The 26,736-nt window shown below is 38.1% G+C and overlaps 2 pseudogenes across 1 annotated transcript; both read right to left on the reverse strand.

Moving 5' to 3' along the window:
- Window positions 1–3,198: 3,198 nt before the first annotated feature.
- LOC102926482 (methyltransferase-like protein 22 pseudogene) lies at window positions 3,199–4,152 on the reverse strand (annotated as a pseudogene).
- LOC102926182 (protein SET-like) lies at window positions 4,147–6,621 on the reverse strand (annotated as a pseudogene). Its single transcript, XR_013045182.1, has one exon. The product of XR_013045182.1 is annotated as a protein SET-like (transcript).
- Between the last annotated feature and the right edge of the window lie 20,115 nt (window positions 6,622–26,736).

Raw genomic sequence — 26,736 nt, forward strand, 5'->3', positions numbered from 1 at the left:
GATGTAGCTGAACTGAGAGAGCAAATAAAATGGCAGAACAGCAAGGCATATAGATGTGGGTAGGCAGGAAGTAACTTGCATTTGGAAACTGCAGAGTTGGTGAGGTAAGGTTGGCTGATGGCTTTCCCTATTTCCCTGATCTCTCTAAGGCTTTCACCCCTATGTTTTTGGCTCTATGTTTTTTATTTAATAAAATAAACCATTTAGAAATTCATCTACAATACCACTCTTTGGCATATACCTAAAAAATTCTCAATCATACCACAAGGACACTTGCTCATTTATGTTCATAGCCACTTTATTTGTAATTGCCAGAAACTGGAAATAACCTAGATGTCCCTCAACCGAGCAATGGATAAAGAAAATGTGGTACATATACACAATGGAGTATCACTCAGCTTTTAAAAACAAGAACACTAGAAAATTTGAAGGCAAATGGATGGAACTAGAAAAAAATCATCGTGAGTGGAGTAACCCAGACAGAGAAAGACAAACATGGTATTTACTTACTCATAAGTGGATATTAGCTATAAAATAAAGGATAACTATACTACAATCCACAGACCCAGAAAGACTAGGTAACAAAGAAGGTTCATGGAGGGGATGCCTGGAAATCCCCGGGAAGGGGAAATAAAAGAAATTCATGAGTGGACTTTGGATGAGTGGGAATGAGAACATGGGCAATCAGGTTGGGTAGGACAGAGGAGAAAAAGTACTAAAAGGCACTACTGGAAAGAGAGGAGCATTTTGGGGTCAGATTAAAAACCTGGCACAAAAGAATTTCCCAGGAAATCTATAAGGATGAGCCCAGAAGAAACTCGTAGCAATAGCACACATGTACTCTGAACTGGCCATATCCTCTGACAGATTGATGCCTAGCTCAATGGTCATCAGAGAGGCTTCACCCAGCAACCGATAGAAACAAATACAGACTCGCAGCCAAACATTAGGCAGAGTTCGAAGAATCCTGCAGAAGAGGAGAAGAAAAAATTGTAGGAGCCAGGGAGTCAAGGACAGCACAAGAAAACTCACAGAATCAACTAACCTGAGCTCATAGAGCCTGAACTGACAACCAGGGAGCCTTCATGGGACTGACCTAGGCACTGTGCATGTTACAGTTGTGTAGCTTGGTCCTCTTGTGGGACTCTTAACAGTGGGAGCAGGGGCTGTCTCTGACTCTTTTACTGGCTTTTAGGACCTTACACCTCATACTGAGTCACCTTTCCCTGTCTTAGTACATGAGGAGGTGCTTAGTCTTACTGCAACTTGATATGCCATGTTTCGTGGATATTCATGGGAGACCTGCCCTTTCCTAAACAGAAATGGAGGAGGAGAGGTTTGGGGGTGGAAACAGAGGGGAATTTGGTAGAAGGACTGGGAGAAAGAAACAGAAGGGATCCAATTTGAATCAACCAAATTTAAGGTGTAGCCAGAACATTTTTATATGATTAAGACTAATCTTTTATGAAAATAATAATCATTTTATAAATCATACTTACCAGGAAATTATTTTCTGCTATGATATACACAGATGTCACTGTTAGTGTCATTTTAAACATTAATGAATGAATTAAAAAGTTAAAACTAATTAAAAAATCAACCAAGCTATATTTTTTGTTCTTTTAACCTATGCATCAGAAATTCTTCAGAAAATGGAGTGTTCCAATTTAATGCTAAAGAAATTAGAAGAGTCAACATTAATAATTATTTCTGTGATTTTTTGTGTTTCTGAGTGATTCTCTTTGTGTAAATTATGTAACAATTTCCTGGAGAAGGTATGGTGCACTTTCACAAGTTATGTGCTACTAGGAAAAAACATTTCCACATCAAAGGTTACAACTATTCATCCTAGAAATAAAATGATGTCTCAGTCTCTTTCCTGGACCATCACAAAGCCACCTTATTGATCATTGTAACTTTAATCTCCTTTCTAAATTTATATTTCACATTGCCTTTCCACACAGTCAAGTCTAATCAAAGTTTATTACAACTTTGTCCATCCATATTGATGCCAAATTTCTTGAGCTTTTTTATTTTTTTGAATGACTTTGAAATTTGTTTACATTTAAAATGTTTGGTGAATGAGAATTATGTCATCACAGCATGAGGTTAGCAGACAATGAATTCACAAGAAACTACCAAGCCCTAAATGGACAAAGGCACATGGCAACTGAATGCAATGCGTGAGTCATTATCTTCTCTTGTTATAATGAGCATAATGAGACTACTGTAAAAAATCTGAATATTTTCTAAAGATTATATAGTATTGTTCCAATAGTAATTTCATGACCTTGAGAAATGTACCACAGTAATATAAGAAAGTAGTCTTTTTATGAAATTCATGCTGAAATGTTTTGTGATAATAGAAAAACAAAGCTATACATGATCATGAGTGCTTATTTAGAAAAAACATATCATAAAATTAGTTTTCTTCCTAGGTTATCATTTACTGTCCATATATATGCACCCCATAAAATATTTTATCTCAGAAGTAAAGTATCCATGTCCAGTATTCCCAGAGCTAATTAAATCTTACTTTCTTTGCCTCCAAAAATGGAAATATACACAAAGGTTGAATTTCTAAAAAAAAAAAAAAAACTATGATAATACGGTATTTTCAAAAGAAATATAATATCTTATAATGCCAAAATAATTTGTTAAAGCTACCACTATGCAAGTACATTAATTGCTAAATATTATGTTTCCTATTTGATTTGTTGCTTCTTAAGTATACTGTGGTTATACCTGCTAATGTATAGCCAGTCATTATCTCTAATAATAATTTCCATTTAAGGAACATCATAAGTACCATCTTATTTATGCTTCCAAAGAAAGTAGAGTAACTTGATATGTATCTTTTCCTCCTCATAGATCACAAAATTATTCCCAAGAAATGTGTATGAAATAGAAAATAGCCCACATGGTACAACAGAAAATACCAATTTATTCATCTTGTTAGAATTAATTTTCTATAATGATATGCAGTATTTTTATATATCTTTTAAACATAAAGTATGAATAACTCCATTCAAAAGCAAAGCATTGCTTTAGAATGAATTTGTTCTTTTTGTTTTGTTTTTGTTTTGTTTTTGCACAGAGGGTTTGTTTTTATTTGAAACATACTGACAACCATAAGGGGTCACACCTTTCAGAGGTGACTCATGCTGCTGGTTCCACTACGATCTTCCAGAGCTCCAGCTACGGGAAGGAGGCCTCCACAGGCTCCACCGTGAAGTGCAACCTGCCATCAGCCAGCTTCTCCAGGGAGTCCAAGGAGGCACGGAAGTGATCATAGACTTCACATGTGACGTCCAAGTGTCTGAGTGTGAAGTTGAACCTTTTTTCCACTGACAGGATGGCGGTGCAGGCATTTTTCAGTCGGGAGAGCGTGTTAAACAGGGCGTCCGTAAGTCATCATCGTAGAACACTTCAGCTGCCAACAGCACAGTGGTGTGATCATACAGGTCACTGATGTCTTCCTCGGACCAGCTGAAGGGGACTTTGGGATCTGTGCAGAGGTCGTCTGTCAGCCAGTCCAGTTCCTTGACCTTAATCACACCATCTCTAGTGGCAGCCAGGTGGCTGTTGAGGGCAACGTTTCGTTGGCACATGGCCAGGAGGTCTGTGCCGACATCTGTACAGTACACAGTGTGTGCCATGGTGGCTGCCACAATGCTGGCAAGCCCTGTGCCTGCCCCAAGCTCCAGCACGGTGCGTCCCTGGAAGAGGTCCCTTCGGAACAGGATATAGTCTGCCAGGAACAGGGTACCCCGCCACACCTGCTTGCCAACATCCTCCAGGGGCGTGGCCATGGTATGCTCTATTTTGATGATGTCGTGGGGGCAGCTCTCCTGTGCCCAATCTCCCATGAGGTCATCTTCCTCCTGTGCTACAATCATGGGATGCACCTTGTCTCTTGCAGGCTCTGCTGGGTTGGGGTCAGAAGCAGGCCGTGGTCTTCACACCACATCCAGGTCCCCATCCTCATCCAGGGGAACACCCAACCCTTCCTGGATGGTGATGTCATCGCCAGCCTGGCTGTCCCATGCCATTCAGCCGCACCATGAGGTGTCTCTGGTTGGGGGTATACAGGTGGACATCTGACAGCACAGTGTCACTTTTGAAAGTAATCTCATCCATGGCTGGCCCATGTTACTCCTGGGATGCACCCGCCATGACCCTGGGCTGGAGTCCCACGCGAATCCCTCGCCGTGGAACTCAGGAAGCCGCCATGACAGACAGTAGAATGAATTTGTTCTTAACCACATAACATGTGTTTCATGCTATCATTACCCTTGGCCTCCTATCTCTCTCATGTAAGATTGAAGCCTACATTCAGCACCTTACCAAGATAGTACTATAAGCCCTGAATGTTCTTCACAAAAAACTTCTTTTCTCTGAGGAATATTTCACCACCAAAGTCCACTAGAGTTCCAGAATGCCTTATATTAAGTATCCCAGTACCATCTTTAAACTAACTTCAATGTTATACAGTACTTTTAGATTGAAAGTCAGGACTTCAAAGACATAAAAACTCATGCACAATTGGTTCCCAGCAATATTCTCACTACATCTCTGAACTTAGTCAATTAGTCCAACTATATCATTTCCCAAACACAGCTCTGCCTGTTTCTTTTTTGTAAGCTTTGTTTGTATTAACTTCATTAATTATACATATGAATGAGGTTCAGTAATGCATTTCAATACATGATTAAAATATGTAATATCAAATACAAGCTTTCATTATCTACAACCTCCCATTTCCCAACCTAATAATCACTATTCTACATTCAGGTTGACTTTCCTTGTTCATTTCTATGGCAAAAATGTTGTACAAGTGGCTTTTTTCATATTGTTTGCCCTGCTGTTTTAGTCTATAGTCTCGTGAACCTCTATTTAGTCAAGTCTTGAAAAAAATGTACCCATCTTTCAAGGTCCAATTCAAATGCCTGTTCCACAGAGTGTAACTTTGTCCTTCCTTCAGTCTTCCCTTTTCTGATCTTACGAAATTGTTTTCATAACACATTCTGCTTCTCAACATCCAAATTATATTTTAATTTTTATTTAGAACAAAACAACTACAGAACTTTACATAAAATAGATCCTTATAAATGCTATGCCCTAATTAGGCAAACTAAAAACAATCATACACTCTAAAGATAAAAAGTATCCAAAAATTTTTATAGTAGAAAGTCCTATCATTTTGGCTGAGGAGTGCTTTTTGTGTGTGGAGGAATGCTTGCATTGTGCATGCAAGTCCCTGGGTTGAGTCACAACACTGGAAAAAAAAATAAAAAAAGATCTTTTATAAGACAGATTCTAATAAAAAATGCAACTTTCACTTTTTTAAGTGTCATAGCCAAGAGTTAGGAAGTTGATTATTTGATTCTAAGCTTAATACAAAAATACAAATTAAGTCCACATTTTTTTAGATTCTTTTCCTGTTGTATTTTGTTCAAGGTATTTCCCCCAAAACAGGCTGAGAACCATGATGTTGAGAAGAGACCTCAAAAACAGGGCTACTGAGCACAAGAGGGGTTGGGGGGATGACTACAACGTGCTCCCAGGGACTGGAGAAAATTAAAAAATAAAAAGAAAGTAAAAAAGAGGGTTGGAATCCAGTCTTCTGTGTTAGTCATCCTCGCCTTCATCCTCCTCTCCTTCCTCCCCTTCATCATCATCTTCATCTTCTTCACCTTCATCTTCATCCCCTTCCTCATCAATATCTTCCAAGCCTTCTCCTTCGTCATCATCCATATCAGGAACCAAATAGTACTGCAAGGGGTTTGGCCAAGTACCGTCTCTGATGACCTCTCCTAACTCATCTGCACCTGCATCAGAACAGTCAGTGAACGAGGTGAAGAAGCTCTCCAGCTCTTCATTTTGCCTCTTCCTGCTGGCCTTATTCTGCGTTTGACTTGAGCGTTTTGTGAAATCCTTTCCAGATTTCCATTTGATTTCAGTGGAGTTTGAAGATGGGTTGCCACTCTCATTCAGATGAAATTCTCTGGAGAGAACTTTATTTTCAAAGTAAGGATTTTCATCAAAATAAAAATCTATTCTGTAACCTGATTTGATATCTGTAACCTGATTTAATGTCTTCAATCACTTCAACTCTGGACAAGTAATGCAGAGCCTCTTCATCTTCCTCCCCAAGCAGTGCAGACACTTGTGGATGGTTGACAAATGTTGTTACCCCCAGATTTGGGATTTTGGTGGTCAATTCTGACCTCTTCTGAAAAAATGGTTGGCAGAGTTTGTTATATTTTTGTTCTACTTTCAAATTTTCCTCACTGGCTTGTTCATTAAGTCTATTTCATTTTGTACTTCGTCAATGTGTTCAATTGCTTCTTGCTGTTCTTTTTCTCCCTTCGGCAGGCCAGGAGAGGCAGATTTGTCTCCAGCTTTGGGGCAGGAGCTGATTTGGGTTTCTTGGACTGAGGCAGGAGTACAGATTGCCATTTTGGGGCCATGGCACAAGGAAAGAGGCCAGGAGCCAGAGGCCATTGGCCCGATGCTCACAACTGGAAGGAACTTGCAAGAACTGTAAGTCCACATTTTAAGCAGTCATATCAGATGATAATTAAAATATCATCTATCTCTTTTATTACTACTGTTACTTTCTTTTCTAAAAATATTGCCTTAAAAATTTCTTTTACAGAAAAGAAATAATACAAAGCACTCAAATATATGTAAAGATAGAGAAAGTATAATGAACTTCCCATATAGCCACCATCTATGTACAATATTTTAAATGTCAAATAAAAATTTTTGAAAGTCAAGATTTTGCTTTACTTGCTTCCCTTATTCTTTTTCTTCCCTTCAGCACATCCAGTTGTTGGGGGTGATATTGCCTATCCCTGCATGAAACCATAATCATTTCCTGGGGTTTTCTTTTTCCTTTATATTTCTTTTTATTATTATTATTAAGAAATTTTCTATTCACTTTACATGCCAACCACAGATCCCCACCTCTTCCCAACCCCCAGCCTTACCCCCAACCCACCTCCCATCTCCTAGTGGAAACCCATGAACTGTGGACTAATAGCTGTGGAGCCCCCAGAGGACTGGATTAGGCCCTCTGGATAGAGAAGATAGTTGCTTAGTGAACTGTTTGGGGGGTCCCTGGCAGGGGGATCAGGATCCATCCCTGGTGCATTCATGGGCTTTTTGGACACCAGTGCCTAGGGTGTGACACCTTGCACAGCGTTGGTGCAGAGGAGGGGAGCTTGGACCTGCCTCAGCTGAGTGTGCCAGGCTCTGCTGACTCCCCATGGGAGATCTTGACTTGGAATTCCTGGAGTTTTTATCTCACTCTCACACAATGGACACCTCTATACTTGCAAAGTTCTTAGTCAAAGTTCAGACGGATGCCAATTCCAAGGCATTACTCATTTATTGTACCTGTAGTCACCTTCTTTTTCAGAACCATGACATAAGGAAATAGGATTCTCTTTTCTCTTTATTTTGCAGTTGCTTTCTCCAGCTGGGCAGCTGCATTTACAGTATCCCAACCCTCTTGCATTGGCAAGTAAAGAGAAAACTAGCACCACCTTACCCTGGCTTTGTCCCCTGGATGGCATTGACATCTTTGTGTCAAATAATGCTTTTAGAGGATTGTTGGAGGTGTTCCAGATCTTTTCTGTGTAACATTTGCACAGCTTGCACAACCTCTGATGTCACCCAGCTTCCTGTGTTGCTGTCCTTCTACTTTTCCAGAACGTGTTACATAAAACAAGGACACAGGTCTCCTTTCTCAGATGCATCGTCCATGTGAGATCCCTGGGACGTATACATATCTTGCCTAGATAAACATAAGATCATGCTCCAGCTCAACTCTCAAATCAGTTTTTCATTCAAATCTCCTGCCCCAGGTCTCCTGGAAGAATGCAAAAGTACTCCAAGTTGCAGCTGTGAGTGTGGCACCTTAAACTCTCCGTGCACCAATGAGAAGATAGTCTTCCTAGAAGTAAAGGAGATAACAATCCTCCTGCTCTCCAGGGGTCCTGACTCAGAGCAAGGCAATGGCTATCTCTAAAAATACCACTTTGCCAAAATACTTCTTTCTCCTCCAGATAACCAGAAGGGATTTAGTAAATGAATAAATAAGTAAAATAGAAAATTTAAATAATGGGATATTTCAATACAGTAGCTACCACTATCTATAGTGGATATGTTACATGTTCCCCCAATGCATGTATGAAATCACAAATTATACAAAATTCTATAGTTCCTGTTTTGTCCTATACATACATGCTAACTACAATAAAGTAGTAAAATAATAACTAATAAAATAATTACAACAATATGCTTAAATAAAGATTATATGAGTTCAATCTTCCAGAAATCTTTTTTGTGTATTCAATTTTCACTTGAAGATTGCCAATACTACTGTACTTGAATTTTAGAACCATTGTTATGTAAAAGAATAGCAACTTGAATGTAAGTAGTAGGATAGTACTATAGGCAACCTGATAATTGAGATGGCCACTAACTAACCCAACTGGGTGGACAACATACAAACAAACTCTGAACAGAGGAATGATTTACATCCCATATTCTACAGAGTAAGGTGACACCAGATTTCATCACACTGAAATAAGAGAGGATTACATAATTTCACTTCTTAAATTTTTAATCTATCATATCTGAATAACATAGAAACTTTTCTTTTGCTATTTTCAGTTTAAAACTCTCTCTCATACACATGCACAAACACACTCAAATAATGATTGGTAAGAATCATCCTGAATTCATATAATCCAGAAAAGACTATAATACATTTTTATAAAAATAATCTCCTAGATAATGTTTAAGTGCTAGAGAACGTTGAAGTTCTAAACTATTTAGGAACTTAAAATTCCTGAAGTACAAAAGTTAAAATAATAAATAATTGCACAAAAGGAAATCTTTAGCATCCTAAAGAATTCCCTAGTAAACTGAAGGCAATTGCCCCATCTAATACTAATGTCCTTATATGATTTGCTCTGAAGTCTGAATGCATTTAATGACACAGGGCCTGTTAGCATATTAGCTTTTATAATGAGCACACAAAAGAGAAAGCCCCATTCTTGTGTCTATGTAATAAATATTGACTACTTCTTTAGGCATCAGAAAAAAATTTATTGACATGAAAGTTCTATATTTTCTCAAAGAGGATTCATTTTTTAATAGGCCTGCAAACTAAGGGGAAATGTCAATTTTGGTCTTGGCCATATGCAATGATTATGGGGTTTGTTAATGCAAAAGACTGAGGTTTCAAGACTCTGAGCTGTGGTTCACTCTAAACAGGTTGGACAGAAAGAGCCAAGCATTCTTCTTCAAACCAGAAGTGAGCTAAGGACCACTCAGTCTAGACACAATGTTGAATCCAATAACTGCTCCTGAAACAAGCCAGACATCTCCAAAGTATGGCTTGGTGGGTCAGATAATACCGAGCTCAGATTACACAGTAATGTGATGGCCCATTTTCAAATGTTCAGTTTCTACTAAGGTCCAATAGCAGACCAAGAGCTTCCTTTCAAAGGGAGAATAGTTGTCTGCAGGTGATAATAGATCCTTTCTCCAAAATTGTAATGGTCTCCTCTGTGATTCACTTATAGTGTCCTGTCAGTGGCTCAAAACAGCATCCTTATCTGCCACTGATGAAATGAATATATCTATGTAAAGGGATAAAGGGGACTTACTAGAGTGACTTACAAGCTGTGTTCCTGCTAGTCCAACAATGGCTGTCTACCAACAAAAAGTCCAAGAATCCAATAGTTATTCAGTCCCTCAGGCTGTATGAATTAGATGGTCTTCAGTAAATGCCAGAATCCTAAAGAAGCTGAAAAAGAAGGCTCTACTACCAGTGAAGGATTGAACTTGTCAGAGAAAATGAAAGGAAGGAAGCAAAAAGCAAAAGTTTCTTTCATCAATGTCCTTTATATAGGTTGCCACCAAAAGGTATGGTCCAGATTTAAGGTGGATTTTCAAAATCCAAACTCAAAAGATCTGAATTAAAGGTGTGTCATCCCATTTCAAATCATTTAATTAAGAAAAGCCCCTCACGGGTACACTCAGCTGCTTGGGTTTTAGTTAATTTCAGATATAGTCAAGTTTACAACCAAGAATAGCTAACACACCAAATCAAGTAATGCTATGTGAACTCAGTGAATCCATGACTTAGGTATAATACTGCCTGGTTCAAACTAACTATTTTGTCAATAGTTGCTAATTTAATGAATGAACTAAGACAATGACATTTGCATTTTGCCATTCATCATTTTTTACTGGCTAGTTTTGTGTCAACTTAACCTAAGCTAGAGTCTGTGGTGGTAATCTAATTGTACTGAATTATTATTTTGATTGTATGTTAATAAATAAAGTTGTCTGGGGGTCAGAGCTATTAGAGCCATAGCAAGAGTGTGGCGGTGGTGGCACACGCCTTTAATCCCATAGATATCTGTGTGTTCAGGGTCAGAGCTATTAGAGCCATAGCAAGAGTGTGGCGGTGGTGGCACACGCCTTTAATCCCATAAGATCTCTGTGTGTTCAGGGATACAGTCAGCATTGGAGACATATGCCTTTAAGACCTAGGGGGCTGTACATTCAGACAGTGACGAGGCAGTCATGTGTTTGGGTTTACAACCAATGAGAAGGCAGAACAACATACTATAAAAAAACGAACAGACAGGAAGTAGGTCTCTTTTCGCGAAGCTGGGACAGCAGGAGGAAGGGTGAGATTTTAGCTCTGAGCTCTGACTTCTCGGCTTTCTCTTTTGCATTGTTTCTGTGTTTCTTATTTAATAAGACGGTTGGTTACATCTACATCTGGCGCCCAACGTGACAAGAATCCATTAAAAACTGCTTGGCTTGGCGGCAGGTCCGCTTTCCCGCAAGGGCGGCAGGCGGCCCGCGGTGGCGGCGGCGGCGGCGGCACGCGGCGGCCGGCGGCAATCGGCTTCTTAGTCCGAGCAGCGGCTTCTTAGCCTGGGTCTAGTTCTGCTTGACCTCAGGCGGGACTATTGGTGAGCTGCTTGCTTAAATCCTGCTTGCTTAAAGCCGGTGCTACAAACAACTCAGACCTGCCCTGCCGAACAGGGCCCTGCCTGTAAAGCCAACGCACGTGGTCAGAGCTTAAGGAAGTCAGACCCAAGCCTTGACTCGGCACAAGAGGGAACACGTGGCTGCATTTAAACTTTAGCCAGCTACGCTTTCTTGTTCTCTCTCTCTCTCTCTCTCTCTCTCTCTCTCTCTTTCTCTTTGGATTTACACCTGGGACACTAGGTGGCTGCTTTGAAAATCCCCTCGGATTTCTACTGTTCTATGCAGATTTGGTAAGTCATAACATATCAGATATTTTAAAGGAAACTATCTAAAAGAGAATTTTTTTTCCACATTAAAAAACAAATGGGTTTTATGTGTACATTGGAAGAAAATTGGTTTTTGTTCGAAATTTTAGGCAGTCTGGCAATGGAACAACTATATAATATTAGTATTGGTGGAATTATGCACCTTATCACTATAATAATCCACATTTTAATATTTAAAAAGATAGTCAATTTAAGTGCCAGGATAACAGCTTTAGAAGAACTTGTTAAACCTGTAAAAATTCAGACAGAAGAAATTAACAGTGAAGTTGTTTCAAGTCGGGATCATAAGGTTGCAGAAAGAAAGCCTGTTTTCACACAGTCACCCTTAATTTATCCTGTAACCGTACAGCAGATGCCTGATCAAATGGCTACACAAAATACTTGGGCTCCAATTGAAATGTTGGATTTAAAAAGGTTTAAGGAGGCAATAGTATCTTATGGCATGCATTCCCCATATGTAAAGCAAATGTTAAACACTTGGTCAACATATAATAGGATAGTACCACAGGACTGGCGGGTGTTCTGGAACCCAGCCAGAGACTTCATTTTCTGACTTGGTTTAAGGAGGAGGCTAAAAACATAGAAAAACAATGGAGGGATAAAGGAATACAAGTTTGCCAGGATCAGCTTATGGGCGAAGGCCAATATGCTTCAGCACAAACACAATGTTTATATGATGTCCAAACCCTAATTTTATGTCGAACGGCAGCCTTGAATGCATGGGACAGAGTTGAGGAACCAGGAAAAAAATCTGAGTCATTTACAAAGGTGATGCAAGGCCCAAAAGAGTCTTTTACTGATTTTCTACAAAGACTGGCTTCAGCAGTAAAGAGAATGGTCTCGGATTCAGAAGCTAGTAAGGCAATAATTGAATCTTTGGCCTTTGAGAATGCGAATGCAGCATGCAAAAGAATAATCAGGCCATTAAGGGCAAGATCTGCACCTATGGAAGATTGGATTAGAGAAACAATTAATGTTGAAGCTGATGAGCATGATGATACATGGGTAGGAGAAGTAATTTCAAAAGGTTTGAGGAGTGTTAGATGTTTTGGATGTGGAAAGCAAGGACATTTGAAAAGGGACTGTAGACAGGTCATTCCCAGAAACAATGTTTCTTCAAGGAACAATGGCAACAGAATGCCCCTTCCTTCTGGAGTATGCAGAAGGTGTGGTAAGGGAAAACACTGGACCAACGAATGTAGATCAACAAAGGACAGACAGGGTAATCCTTTGCCTCAGTCTTCGGGAAACTCCCAGAGGGGCCTCAGGCAGGCCCCCAGTGCAAATCCAGTTCAAACCTTTCCTGCAGCCATAGAGGAAATGCCTGCTCTGGAGAGCGATTAAATAACCAAATGCCTATTGGAATAAATCATGCTGGTCAGGATGATGAAACAGAGAGAATAGAAAATTCAGGAGAAAACATAAAGAAAATTTTTTGGCAAACTTCTATTAATGAACAAAGACCAAAATTAACGATAAAAATAAATGGTGTTTTGTTGTCTGGTCTGGTAGACACAGGTGCGGACGTTACCATAATTGCACCAGAATTTTGGCATCCAACTTGGCCTCTTCAGGAGGTAAACGTTCAACTGTTAGGAATTGGGACATTATCTCAGGTGAAACAGAGTGCAAGATGGCTCGAATGTATAGGTCCAGAAGGACAGAGAGGAAAATTAAAACCATATGTGGCTAACATAACTATGAACCTGTGGGGTCGAGACTTGTTGCAACAATGGAATACTCAGATTAACATCCCTCCAATCTCAGAAACAAATCATAAACTAGCACATGTTACTGAGAGAAATATTAGAAGATATTGTTCTAATGAGTGGTCACCAGCCATCCATATTATACAAGAACAGGGCACAATAACTGATGATCTTCCAAAGACACCAACAGCTCTACCTTTAAAATGGTTAACAGACAAGCCTGTATGGGTTCAGCAATGGCCTTTAACAACAGAGAAACTCCAGGCTTTAGAAGAGCTGGTAGAAGAACAGTTAAATGCTCAGCATATTGAAGAATCAACCAGCCCTTGGAATTCTCCTGTATTTGTTATTAAAAAGAAATCTGGTAAATGGAGAATGGTAACAGACCTTAGAGCAATTAACAAAGTAATTCAGCCAATGGGCTCTCTACAATCTGGGATGCCTTTGCCTACTCTGTTACCAAAAGGATGGCCTCTCATAGTTATTGATTTAAAAGACTGTTTCTTTTCAATACCCTTACAAAAAAAGACAAAGAAAGATTTGCTTTTACAGTGCCTACTTATAATAATTCTCAACCGGTTAAAAGATTTCAATGGAGGGTCCTCCCACAGGGAATGTTGAATAGCCCAACTCTGTGCCAATATTTTGTACAACAGCCATTGGAAGTGATACGTAAAAAATTTCCTAAATCTATAATTTATCATTATATGGACGATATTTTACTAGCTGACTCAAATGCAGATACTTTAGAAATAATGTTTGAAGAAGTAAAGAAAATTTTGCCTTGCTGGGGATTACAAATTGCTCCTGAAAAGATACAAAGAGGAGATTCTATTAATTATTTAGGATATAAAATAGAGCTACAAAAAATTAGACCCCAAAAGGTGCAAATTAGGAGAGATAGACTACAGACTCTTAATGACTTTCAAAGATTATTTGGAGATATTTCTCATCTACGAACTATTGTTGGGGTAAAAAATGATGAACTGACTAATTTGTTCAAAACCTTAGAAGGTGACAAGGACTTAAATAGTCCAAGAGAATTATCACCTGAAGCTGAGAAAGAATTAGCCTTGGTAGAAAAGAAAGTGCATGAAGGACACGTGAATCGTATTGATCCAAAGCTGGATTGCATTTTGGTTATCTTACCTTCTAGGCGTTCTCCTACTGGAATATTAATGCAGAGGGAAGATATTATATTGGAATGGATATTTTTACCAAATAAACCAAATAAAAAATTAAAAACTTATGTGGAAAAAATCTCTGACTTGATTTACAAAGGAAAATTGAGACTTCGTCAATTAGCAGGCATAGACCCAGCAGAAATTGTCGTACCATTAACTAAGGAGGACATTGAAAAATTATGGACAGAAAGTGAACCTTGGCAAAGAGCTTGCAGTAATTTTTTGGGAGAAATTAACAGCAAATATCCCAAAAGCAATAGAATTGATCTTATAAAGAGAGCTGATTGGATCTTGCCTCGAATTGTATGGCAAAAACCCATATCTGGAGTTCGTACATTTTATACAGATGCCAACAAAGAAGGAAAGGCAGGTTACAAATCAGAAAATTTAAGTAAAGTGGTTCAAAGTCCGTATAATTCAGTTCAAAAATCAGAATTGTATGCTATTCTGTTGGTATTAATGGATTTTTCAGAACCTCTCAACATAGTAACTGACTCTCAGTATGCTGAAAGAGTGGTGTTACATATTGAGACTGCAGAATTTATCCCTGATGCTTCAGAATTAACTTCACTATTTATTCAATTACAAGATACAATCAGGAAAAGGAATCATCCTTTATATATAACTCACATTTGATCCCATACTTGTCTGCCAGGCCCTCTAGCACAAGGCAATGATGAGATTGATAAATTATTGATAGGAAATGTGCTGGAGGCCTCAGAATTTCATAAAAAACATCACGTCAATAGTAAAGGTTTAAAAAAGGATTTTTCCATAACCTGGCAACAAGCCAAAGAAATAGTAAAGAAATGTCCTACTTGTTCCTTCTACAATCAGACGCCATTACCAGCAGGATGTAACCCAAAGGGTACTCAGAGAAATGAGATCTGGCAGATGGACGTGTTTCACTTTGCAGAATTTGGAAAATTGAAATATGTACACCACACTATCGATACTTATTCAGGATTTCAATGGGCAACTGCTTTGAGTTCTGAAAAAGCTGATTCTGTAATCACTCATTTGCTAGAAGTTATGGCCATCATGGGTATACCTGCACAAATCAAAACTGACAATGCTCCATCATATGTCTCTGTTAAAATGAAACAGTTTTTTGCTTATTACAATATAAAACATATTACAGGCATACCACATAATCCTACAGGTCAAGCAGTTATAGAAAGATCAAACAGAACTCTAAAGGATATGCTAAATAAACAGAAATGGGTAACAAAAACCCCCAGAAATAGACTGCATAATGCTCTTCTAACTTTGAATTTTCTGAATGCCAATGAGAAAGGAACAACAGCTGCAGAGAGACATTGGATAATAGAAAAAACTACAGAATTAAATCAGCCTATATACTTTAAGGATGTGCTGACCTCAGAATGGAAACCAGGGTATGTATTACATTGGGGACGTGGTTTTGCTTTTGTTTCTACAGGAGAAGATAAGCTGTGGGTACCATCAAAATTGATAAAGGTTCGATTTGAACAAGAGAGACCTCTTAATTAGAGGAGGTGATAGTTCATCAACCAGCATGAACATCCAATTTAAACTAACTTGTATCAATAAAACATGCCTTTTCATTTAATCAGATAATAACTTGCCAAAAAGGAACATCCCCAAAATTAGTCTTGGGGAAAGGTTTTTGTTTTTGTCTTTTAGGAGAATGAAGGTTAAGGAATCTGAAGAACACTGGACAAATGAGACAACTGAAGAAAAGGGACAAATCATCTATCCCAAGAAACAGAGTCAAACGGTGTATGGGTATATATTATCTAAAAAAATTTTATGTCTTCCTAAATGTTTGTTTCTGCTTTTCTCTAAAGATTTAACACTATTGGTCTTCTAACAGTCCCAGTTCAATTAAAATTTAAAGCTGACTTTGGAGTTGGAGAATGGCTCTCTCCTTCTTTAAAATCAAGCATGTTGTTAAAAGGTAAATGCAAACTCCCTGTATCATGCCAGAATAAGAGCCATCTTCTGCTATGGTACAGGACAAAAGCAAAATTAATTAAGGGACGATTCTATTACTAATCTCAACTCTTTGATTCTATTCTGATTCTTTAAACTTTTCTCAAAGTATAAGTTTTATATCAAAATTTACAAGATTAATATATATATACATTTTAAACTTTGTTAAGATATGAATGGTCACATAGAGTACTAACTAATTCTAGAAAAAAGGCTAGCTGCATATATATGTTTTTGTGTTCGAGTCTCTTATCAGTTTTCTGCAGGAAATCATGGCCAGGCCTAACATCAACTGAAGTCTCCAGGAAGAAGATGGGGCCCCACAACAACAACAATTCCACGTGGACAATAATAATATCATTAAGCTGACAAACATCATCCATAGATCAGCTTTGAACTACAAGGTGCTCAGAGCAAATTTGAGATGACTAGCTGAGATGATCCAGTCTCAAAGACTACTTGAATAAGGACTTGAGATAAACCCTGAACTTTGGCATTATACATAGACTGGATAATGAAGGATATAGTTACCTCTCCTAGAATTTGACAATTAACCTAAAATTTTTCTTTCAGGATAAAGAAAACTTCGCCCATACCCAGCAGGAAGCAATTTTAAGAATACGATGCCCACATTCCCAAATAGGTGGTGTGGGGCGGGTGGTTTTTTGGTCTTTTAATGGGTTTTGGGTCTGGGATAATTTTCAGTATTTAGGGGGGTTGGTTACAAGTTATTGTCAAGGGTTAGGAAAAAGGCTAAGCAAAGGAGATTAGATTTAAGGTTCTTGTTTAAAAAAAAGAGAGAGAGAAAGAAAGAAAAGAAAAAGACAATTACTAGTTTTAAATACTTTACATTGGATTGAATTGTTTTATATTGTACACAAATTTGAAACTGATATTGTTAGAAAATGCTATATGTATATTTCTAATTGTATTTATTCCATCCATTTAACAATGTAATGCAAATTTCTAATCCTTGAATGTTATTATTATCAACTATTAGGATATAAAGAAATGAAAGCTAGTAGTTAGACATTATCATAGAACTTGTAGTCATATTAGATATGTTTTAAAAATTGAGCAGAGATGTTTTAGACAGGTCATCTTCAAACCCTTCAGAGATCTACAGAATATGGCATTTAAAATGTTTTAATAACTTAGAAAATTTTTCTTTTTTGAGACATGTCGGCTCCTGGCAATACCAATCTACTTTAGAGAAAATATGGGCATTGAAGAAACTGCATATGGAGTCAACTTTCATTCTGGCAAAAGTTAGCCACTGGACAACAAAGTATCCTCGAATCAACAGGACAAAATGGACAGACAGATCACGAAACAAGGGACTACTGATTCTTGCCAAAACAAGTGTGGTTATGGCTTTATCAAAAGGCATCTTCTGAGGCCAGGACAATATGGCCCCATCCCTGAAGTGGCCTTCACATCCGGAAAAGGTACAGTGCCCTTTTCTTCGAAGGCAGCTTAACAGCCAGAGGGCCGATGGATTCTGTTGTACAATGGAACAGCAGCTGAAAGCTCATGCCTCTCAAAAGTAGACTGGCATTTAATAGAGGGATGTGGAGAAGAAGGGGATGCTGAGATGAAGCCATATATACACAGCCAAGAAGAATGGACAGCTGAATTAAAAAACTGTCAACAATTTCCAGAATTTAAAATCCTGAATCATGACAGGACACTAGTGGAATTCAGGTGTTTCTGGTACGTGGACTGCTCTCACCCAATGTGAGGTTGAACTGTTGACCTTGTGTACATCCTACTTCACAAATGAGTCTGTCAGATACACTAAGCCTATAGGCTGAAGATGATGCCCCAACACTGCGGAGAAACCTCAGGTGACTGCCCAGGCAGCTGGCTGTTTCTGTCAACTCACAAAATTTTTTGGAAGTTGCTTGCATGCACTTCCTGTTTTTATTTTTGTTAGCTAATATTATTCCCTTCTTGGGTCTCTGAGGGAGTTGAAGATTAGTTAGTTATGGTTGAAGATTAGTTAGTTATAGTTGAAAATTAATTAGGATAGAAAGTGCATTAGATACATCTTGGATTTACCAAAATAGGATAGATAATGGAATTATTTTCTCTGATTTGTCAAATACCTGTTTAGGTATTTATTACTTGTATTTATTGTATATAGTTACTGTACTTTTGTATATAGTTTTTCTTTTGTTAGTTATAACCTTTTGCTTTTTTTTTCTTTTTATTAAAATAGAAAAGGGGAAATGTGGTGGTAATCTAATTGTACTGAATTATTATTTTGATTGTATGTTAATAAATAAAGTTGTCTGGGGGTCAGAGCTATTAGAGCCATAGCAAGAGTGTGGCGGTGGTGGCACACGCCTTTAATCCCATAGATATCTGTGTGTTCAGGGTCAGAGCTATTAGAGCCATAGCAAGAGTGTGGCGGTGGTGGCACACGCCTTTAATCCCATAAGATCTCTGTGTGTTCAGGGATACAGTCAGCATTGGAGACATATGCCTTTAAGACCTAGGGGGCTGTACATTCAGACAGTGACGAGGCAGTCATGTGTTTGGGTTTACAACCAATGAGAAGGCAGAACAACATACTATAAAAAAACGAACAGACAGGAAGTAGGTCTCTTTTCGCGAAGCTGGGACAGCAGGAGGAAGGGTGAGATTTTAGCTCTGAGCTCTGACTTCTCGGCTTTCTCTTTTGCATTTTTTCTGTGTTTCTTATTTAATAAGACGGTTGGTTACATCTACAAGAGTCATTGAAGAGGAAGGAGCCTCAGTTGAGGAAATGCATCTATGAGATCCAGCTATAAGACATTTCCTTAATTAGTGATTGATGGGGGAGGGCCCAGCCCATTGTGGGTGGTGCCATCCCTGGGCTTGTAGTCATGGGTTCTATACGAAAGCAGGTTGAGAAAGCCTTGTGAAGCAAGTCAGTAAGCAGCACCACTCTATGGTTTCTGCATCAGTTCCTGCCCACAGGAGCCTGCCCTGTTAGAGTTCCTGTCCTGACTTCCTTCAATAATGAAAAGCAGTATGGAAGTGTGAGCCAAATAAACCCTTTCCTCCCCAACTTGCTTTTTTGGTTGTGGTGTTTTGTCGTACCAATATAAACCCTGACTAAGACAGTCACCAAGTATATTTTCCATAGAACAAATATATTTTAAAAAAAAAAAAACCAGTGAAGAGTCCTTTTCACAGCATCTGGAAGACACTTCTCCATCCTGAAGATAGTGTCCAGTGCTGATAGATTATCACACTATCAGAGTCATCAAAATAGGCTCATGAAACACTCTGTGAGACCACCTCACTCAATTTCATAACATCCGCTCCTAGTATGACTGTTTTGTGGAAAATTTTACACAGTGTTTAAAGGAAAGTTGAAATAGTTTAATAATTACTTTTGAAATGGTTCTCAAAGAAGACAGTACTGTAAAAATGAAGTATTTTTTGAAAAGATTCTTTTTATTTAGTTCACTATATGTATATTGTCCAAGCAAAATATGGATGTTTAGGTATTTGCAGTAGAATGATATTTGCTCTTTACTGACAAAGATGTTTTTCAGCTGACAATTTAGATGTGAAATTTTAATTTTTTATTTCAAACTGTCATTTATGCACTTAAAAAAATTCATTTGAAACATAGGTTCCTATCTGCTAAAATAAAACCAGATTAACATTTGCCTATATCAATGTGACATTTCAAAATTTAAATTCCTCAGAAAATGACAATATAAGTGTATACAATATGCCTATAAGAATATATTGCCAAACAATTGAGGGCAATTTAAAATACAAATGGAAGTTTTAGGGTCAGATAAATTAAAAGAATCAAGTTCATTTTCCCCAAAATACTACTTTTAGTAACTTAGTCTATCCCACTTAGATAATCTGTTGCTGAAATTTAATAGAATTTTGTTCTAAAAAATAGCAACTTGTTTCAGGTGCTAGGACTGAACTCAGGGCCTAGTGTACAGTGGCTACAACAAGAGCACACATGATTTGTGTGGGCATGTCGGTGTGTGGTGTATGGGAATGAATCCTGGTTGGGAATATGCTACACAAGTGATCTATTATTGAACTCTACTCTCAACTCAAAAGCAGCAGTTTTGAATTAAAAAAAAATTGCATCCCACTTCTAAAGCTTCTGTTGCTATGACTGCATTTTACCTTTGTAAAAAATGGTAAATACAAAGATCAAGTGATAATAGACATATCATTATAAGACCACACATAAAAATTATCCCATTATGAAGAATTAAATGTTAATTAGATGAATGAAATTCCTTTCACTTCAATTTCATCTAACAGGAAATATATAAAAATCTCTGAAAGGAGAAAAGTGGAATATTTTAAGTCATTTCTAGATAATATTAATAATCTTTAACTAAAATAGTCTGATAGTAGCCACAATATAATAACTGCTACTAATATTTTTTCATATTTCATTTGGGTAACAACATCTTGCCATGGGCTTCAAATCTGAAGGTATCCATAGCTAAATTTATGATTTGCATTTCTGCCTTTAACCTATATCTTGTGATATCTGTCAGAGTTAATTGTATAGGTGTGTATTATTCTCCTAACCTATAAACTTCATAGAATTCCTGAAAAACACCTTCACAAGTGTCCCACAAGCCTTTCAATTCTATGTCATTTCTTTCCTACCTGGCCAAGCTTGCCTCTATGTTCTCTGAACTTGTTTTATTGTCTCTCAAGCAGACTTATGCATAGATTGAACACACTGCTGACCTCATCCCACCAGCTTTCACTTTGGTACAATACCTATACTACTCTAAGAATTATTTCTATAATGGGGTTAGATGCTTAAGTGGAGAGAGAGATGGGAAAGTATGGTAGAGGAGGGGGCAAAGGAAGGGATAATTAGAACTAAGGATGTCTGTGAAAAGCTATATAGAAATATTATTTTATAAACTTCCTAAAGATACATTTTTCATATAAAAGAATTTATTACTCTATATAGGATACCTTTCCTTGGAGTTGTTGGTCAGGGTTATCCAGAAGACACCATAACAACACAGGTTATTGTTACTGCTCTTGGCTGCCCACCAGATATTGATGGTAAAACTTTATTACAGAAGATACCACATACTTTGGTCATGGGACATGATACTAACTTGATCACACAACTTGATATTAACCAGTGTGAAGGCCCACAAAGGTTTCCTAGTGAAAGCTGAGCTTGCTTTACCCAGCAGAGCTACATTAGAGGATTGCTTGACCATGTGCATAGTTTTTAGGTGATTGGAAGGGTCTACACTTGGCTGAGCTAGGTGGGAGATCTTTTGCTCCACCCCTTGGCATTCCTATAAATAGCACTTTAGAAGAGACAGAAGGGGCCAGTGGATAAGGATCCAGGTCTTCTTGAGGCTATCCTGTGTTTCTGTTTCTCTGCCCCTCTATCTTCCTACCTAAATCTCTTATCCCTCACTTCTGAAGAGTACCCTGGGGTAAAATGTAGGAGCCAGTCTCCAAGCTGGCCTTCCACAAACCAGGCAGCTTCCTCCATGATGTCTAGCTTTTACGTGGTACCTGAAGGTACTGTGCAATCTGCTGGGGGAGAAAATTCCTCCATCACATTGGCCTGTAGGTAAGGCTTTGCGAACATTTTTTTTATTAATAATTGATGTGGGAACTCTGGCCAGCTGGAGATGTTGCCACCCCTGAGCAGGAGGTCCCAATTTATTTAAAAAGCAAGCTGAACAGGTCGTGGAAAGTGAGCTAATAAGCAGTCTTCCTATGCTTCGAATCCTTGAACTCCTGCCCTAACTTCCCTTCATGATGGTGTGCAAGCTGCAAAATGAAATAAACTTTTCCTTCCCATGCTGTTTTTTTGGTCATACTATTTATCACAGCAATAGAGAAACAAACTAGGACATCAATTCATGAAAGAAGAACTGAGGGTTTGGGGATTTAGCTCAGTGGTAGAGCGCTTGCCTAGCAAGCACAAGGCCCTGGGTTTGGTCCTCAGCTCTGAAAAGAAGAGGGAGGGGGAGGAGCAGAAGGAGGAGGAGGAGGAGGAGGAGGAGGAGGAGGAGGAGGAGGAGGAGGAGGAGGAAGAGGAGGAGAAGAAGAAGAAGAAGAAGAAGAAGAAGAAGAAGAAGAAGAAGAAGAAGAAGAAGAAGAAGAAGAAGGAGAACTGAACAGGCATACTACAAAATCACCTGTCAAGTTCTAAGAAAAATTCAGAATCCTAGTTCATCAGAAGAGTTCAGAGAGTTTTTACTGTCATTTCTAAAGAAAAATACATTCTTGTTGGATTTAAATTCTAGTTGGATAAAACATGGCTTAGATGTTGTATACAACTACATCTGATCTAAAATCATGTTTGTTTTCTACATCCTTAGAGAATTCTATTTTTATTTCAGCTTTTAAATCATAAAATATTTGAAAAATATAAGCAAGAATTTTAGTGTAATGCTATGGTGGCAGCTCCCAAAGGGAATGGTACTATTGGGAGGTCTGGTCTTGTTGGAGGAGGAGGGCTTTAAAGTTTCATATATGCTCAAGCTTCCCTCAGTATGACATGGAGTCCACTTTCTGTTGCCTTCTGATCAAGATGTAGCCAGTACCATGTCTGTCTGCACAATACGATGCTCCCCACCATGATGATAATGGATTTAACCTCTGAAACTGTAAGCCTCCACCTCAATTAAATGTTTTCCTTTATAAGAGTTGCCATGGTCATGGCGTCTATTCACAACAATAGAAACCCTAAGACAAATGCCATGTTTTCAGTGAATTTTTCACCACATGGTATGTAAATTTGCTCTAATCTCCTTGTAGATCCTTAGACATTCACATGCTTAACATTCACTCCCTGAAAAGTACAGGGTTTATTCTTTTACCCAATTAAAATCTTCCAAGGCTAGGGTCATTGGCTGAGCCAAGTGGCAACATGCTTATAATCCCAGCACTCAAGAGACTGAGTCATGGGCCAAGAAGATAATTAACAAGCAAAAGCATTAGCTCTTAAGTTCGATTATCTGAATTCAGTCCCTAGCACCCACATGGTGGAAAGGGTAGTCCAACTCCCCAGGTTTTCCTCTACCTCACATATGCATTGTAATACATGTTCCTCATACATACATGCATGTAGGCATGAATAAGTAAAAGCATGCATTCATACATATTTACATGTGTGCATACCAAAAAGGCCATAAAAGAAGGTGCAATGAATGAGAAATTTTAAATGAAGTAAACAAGGAAAACCAGTAAGGGATGGAAACATACCCTAATAGAATCAAGATTATAAAGATACTGCTGTCCCTAGGCTGGAAAAACAAAAATAGTTCTTGGTTCCTGATAGAATTCTGGCTCCTGGAGGAGACTGTGTGAGACTACCTGTATCCTTTTATATTGTTTATGGATTTGTATATAGATACATAAAGTCATACAAATATATGACATGACATGAACGTAGTAAAACTAGAGATTAAAACGTACAATTGGGAATGGGAGGAGCAAGAAAAGGGAAAGTAGGAAGATAATTGGATATGTATCTTAAAGTACAAGAACTTCAGGAGTTCACATTCATGGCTCTGATTTACTAGACATAGACCTCTATAAATAACTTGATTACACGTTTACATCATTGGTAAATTTTCTACCAAGTTACCCCAGATGCAAAAATTTATTCCTTTAGAGACTCAGTTAACTCAGTTAACATATTAACTGAAATAAAATGGACACAATCATATCAATTAATCAAAAGATGCAACTTATAGTTAAATATTTCTTGGAAATATTAGCAAATAATGAGCAAAAGCCATTTTTTTCTGCTTGCAAAATTGTGTCATTCCAAACTTTTAGCTCATAACATAACTAATAGTGAGACTTACAGTGCCTTCTCTTTAGACATGTTCATATGCAGGTGTGGAGTTCCTAGTCAATGAAATATCTATTTTAAGAATTATATGTTGATTAAAATAATTTTGAAAGCTGAGCTAAAACTGTCTTTCTTTGGAGGTTTTCATTCTTTACATGTAAAATTCAACAAAATCAATACACAAAACATTATTGCTAGTTTTACCTGGGTCAGTAAGATAATTGTCAGATTATTATAAAGCAGAACTAGTGTGTTAGGAAATGTAATGTCAGCTTATGAATATGGGGAAAGACCCTAGATGCAGCAGTTGTAGTCTTCATACAATAGGCACAGTGGTAAGAGACAAAAGTCCTGCTTTCTTGAAGCATATATTCCAATGGGAGGGGAGACAGGGTAAATGATAATGAAAAGAAAATATCTGATCCATTTTAGCAACAAAAATTGGGATATCTAGGCAAACCCAACAGGATATTTGTGTAATTTTGTTGATGAAAATTATGGAATGTTATTAAAAACCACAACATCTAAATAAGGAACTGTGTTGATTGATGCTTTATAGTGAAGTCAGTCCATCTTAGATGAAATACAATTCCAACCAACATATGGTAAAGGAGACAACAGTAAAATCAGCATGTACATTTCAAAGGGGTCAATAATAAAAGATTCGAAGAAAGAGTGCACTTTAAGAAATCAAGACTTAAGACTTAAGACGGGTGGTGGTGGCGCATGCCTTTAATCCCAGCACCCGGGAGACAGAGCCAGGCGGATCTCTGTGAGTTTGAGGCCAGCCTGGTCTCCAAAGCGAGTTCCAGGAAAGTCGCATAACTACACAGAGAAACCCTGTCTTGAAAAACCAAAAAAAAAAAAAAAAAAGAAAAGAAAAGAAAAGAAAAAAGAAAAAAGAAATCAAGACTTTATTGATAAAGTAAGTCAGATACTGTTGCTTTAATCAAGGATAAAAATCAGTGGAGTATACTATAAAGTCTAAACTATGTTTGAGCACATTTAACATAAAACTGAGGCCATATAAGAATACAGGACTGAGACAGAAAGATGGCTCAGCACATACAAAGTGTTTGCCCCCAAGCCTGACGACCTGAGTTCAGTCCCCAGAATCAAAACAGGAGAGGACAGCCTCACGGCCCACACATATGCACATGATAATGATAGTAATCAATTTTAAAAATTAAGGACACAAGATTTCCCATTATACAAATAGATCCCAGTGAGATACTTATTTACATGGGGGAAAATAACTGGAGGCATCAAATGTTTGTACTCTAAGGACACATTTTATCTATTTGCTTTTTTGTTGCTGTGACCAAATACTTGACAAGAAGCAAATTAAGAAAGTTTCTTATTACTACAGTTCAAGGGGATGCAGCCGATCATTGTGGGGAAGGCATGGCAGCAAGACGGTGAGGCAGCAGGTAACACAGTCATAGAAGGGAGCAGAGAGCAGCCCTATGGTTCAATGACCCTCACATTCAAGGTGGGTCTTTCCACTTAAGTGAAAACTTTCTAGAGGTATTCTTATAGACTTACTCACAGATGTGTTTCCATGGTGAGTCTGAAACTACTCAAATTGATAACAAAGATTAACTACAGCAGGGTAGGAAAAGACTTCTTACACAAAATATTAAATAAACACAGACAACAAAGGAAAATGCCTGATACATTTGACTTCATTAAAATTACAAGCCTATGCATGACAGCAGACATTATAAAAAGGTAAAATGACAAGACCACCTGCCAAGAGAATATTTACAAGATAAAAAAGCTTCAGATCATTCCCATGCAGGATACATAAACATGCACACCAATCAACATAATAAGCAATCCTATGGGGGGAAAAGTAAATGAGGTAAACTGGCAATTTTCAAATGAAGAAACATGAATGAAGAAAAGATGTTCATATTTACCATAGTCAGAGGAACTCAAAATAAAACAACCACCCAATAAAATAATTTAAATATATCCCAATAACAAGTGTAAGTAAAAACAAATCATTAAAAGCACTTGGAGATAAATTTAGTATTGCCCATTAAACTTAAAAATATTCTGTTTGGGTGGGAACTCCACCTTAACCCTGGGCACCCTGGTATCCCTATACCAGAGAGTCTAGAATGTTAGGAAGGAGTCTGGTGGAAGTCCACCTCGGTTCCCTTCCCCATCTCTTTCCCTAAACACGCCCCTTCAAAGCTCGCCAAACACAGCTCCTCCCCCAGAGAGGCTCAGGACTCCCACAGGGGATATATAAGTGGTATCTCTAAAAACAGACTTGTGGTTCTTCCGGTAGTCCCTGCTCCTCTCTGCAGGGCTGGGGAATCACCCAGGAGTGCTTTACCCATTAAACCTGGGCTTTTCCCGATTCAGTCTGATTTGGTTTGTTACCACGGTGGAGAGGCCTTCAGGGGGCCTAAAACTTATCATATTCATCACTCATGACACATGGATTTACATTTTATTGTTAGAAAAAATTCAGAGAACATAACTAAAAATACTTTCGTGGAGCACTACAGTTTTTAATATTACTTTTATAAAAGGTAAAATCAGAAGATTTACCATGAAATAATAAAATAGGATCTTATAAACCTTTGAAAATAATAGAGATCAATGAAAGCAACCAATTTAGAGCAAAGCATGAGACTTGCTCCTGTAGTCCCAACACTGGGAGAGTGGGA

The sequence above is a fragment of the Peromyscus maniculatus genome, chromosome 16, assembly GCF_049852395.1.
Source record: "Peromyscus maniculatus bairdii isolate BWxNUB_F1_BW_parent chromosome 16, HU_Pman_BW_mat_3.1, whole genome shotgun sequence".
Classification (NCBI taxonomy): Eukaryota; Metazoa; Chordata; class Mammalia; order Rodentia; family Cricetidae; genus Peromyscus; species Peromyscus maniculatus.